Genomic DNA, 1,357 nt, shown 5'->3' with positions numbered 1-1,357 from the left:
GAAAAACACAACGTAGATCCTGTCAATACCGGTTTGAAATGAGTGACATTTTGGTGGAAAAATTACCAGTGAAGGTTTGACACTTCGTGAGGAACTGCTAGTCCGTCAAACCTGGAATGTTGTCTTAGGAGCGGGTGCATATATTGGCAACTACGATAAGCAATTGTTGCTAAAAGAAATTTTAGAGGAATGCAGGGTAATAGATAGTGACATTTATAAAGGTTTCAAGTTTTAAATGCCCGTTTTTTCACTAAGAGCAGACTACTCCCTTTCCTCTGAATCCATAAATCTAATATTTAATGATTTCTCAAAACTGTGTGAAGAATGAATTAGTATTAATAGTGAGATGTGTCTACCTGGTCAATGCACCTATCTGGATTGGTTGTCGACAAAATACAAGTTTGGGAAATCAAATTCGATTAACTGCCTGAATCCACATTGGGAATCTGTATCGTAAAATATTTAAGTGAAATGACTTGATGATTTTCAACTTTAAATCTACTTTTGTAAACAGGAGAAAGTTATATTAGTAAACAGTTTACAGAATAAAGGCAAATGTGATTGGATTTGTGAGTGTAGAATATTTAAGTGGAATGACAACGATTTTCATCAGTTTTTAAAACTACTTTCATGAATTTGAAAAGGTTTTATTAGTAAATAGTTAACAGCAAGTGTTATTTATTCCCCCAGGATGGAGGCAAATGTGGTTGGATTTTTGAGTGCGAAGAGAAGTTTATTGGGGGAAAAAAATAAGCGACAACTCTCGTCCACGTATGGCCACAGGAAAGAAGTCTTCTCTAAGGTAAGTGAAATTTATATTAAATTATGGCAATTGTTGCTGTCCTATTGTGTATTGTGCCATGTTATATTTTGGATCCATTTCCAATATATGGGAAAATTTAATACCATTTTTTAATGTCAAATTGTGCTATGTATGGTTTGGCAACACTTTCCATTGTTTTTTAGATCTTGCTTCCAATATATAGGATAATTTATTATAATTTTTTTTTTAAATGTTATATTTGCTAGTTTAGGCCCTTTTTTTATTATAAGAAAGGTAATTATTGTCGTGTTTAATCTAAACATTGTTGAATTTTAGGTATTGTTAGCTGGATTTCTCGAATTTTGTAAGATTGCTGTATTTCCTGTAAATAACGGGAAAGGCGATTTCTGGTCGTGATAATTCTAAACATTATAGAATTATTACATGGTATTAGCTGGAGTTCTTAATTGGGGAATACATTTTTTTCAACGTAGCTTTATTTTTTATATATATAATAAGGAAGCTGACTTATGGTAAATTTAAATCTAAACATTGTCAAATTATTATATGTTGATAGGTAGAGTTCTCAATTAT

The 1,357-nt window shown here is 31.6% G+C and overlaps 1 long non-coding RNA gene across 1 annotated transcript in view; it reads left to right on the top strand.

Moving 5' to 3' along the window:
* The window catches only part of LOC137622870 (uncharacterized), a 148,355-nt gene extending 147,552 nt beyond the window's left edge, over nt 1–803 (top strand). Inside the window, exon 3 of the long non-coding RNA XR_011040507.1 lies at nt 691–803. This is a non-coding gene — a long non-coding RNA (uncharacterized lncRNA). The remainder of the gene's footprint in view (nt 1–690) is intronic.
* Nucleotides 804–1,357: the final 554 nt, after the last annotated feature.

This window comes from Palaemon carinicauda, chromosome 29 (genome assembly GCF_036898095.1).
Source record: "Palaemon carinicauda isolate YSFRI2023 chromosome 29, ASM3689809v2, whole genome shotgun sequence".
Lineage (NCBI taxonomy): Eukaryota > Metazoa > Arthropoda > Malacostraca > Decapoda > Palaemonidae > Palaemon > Palaemon carinicauda.
This window is presented reverse-complemented; position numbering and strand designations above follow the sequence as displayed.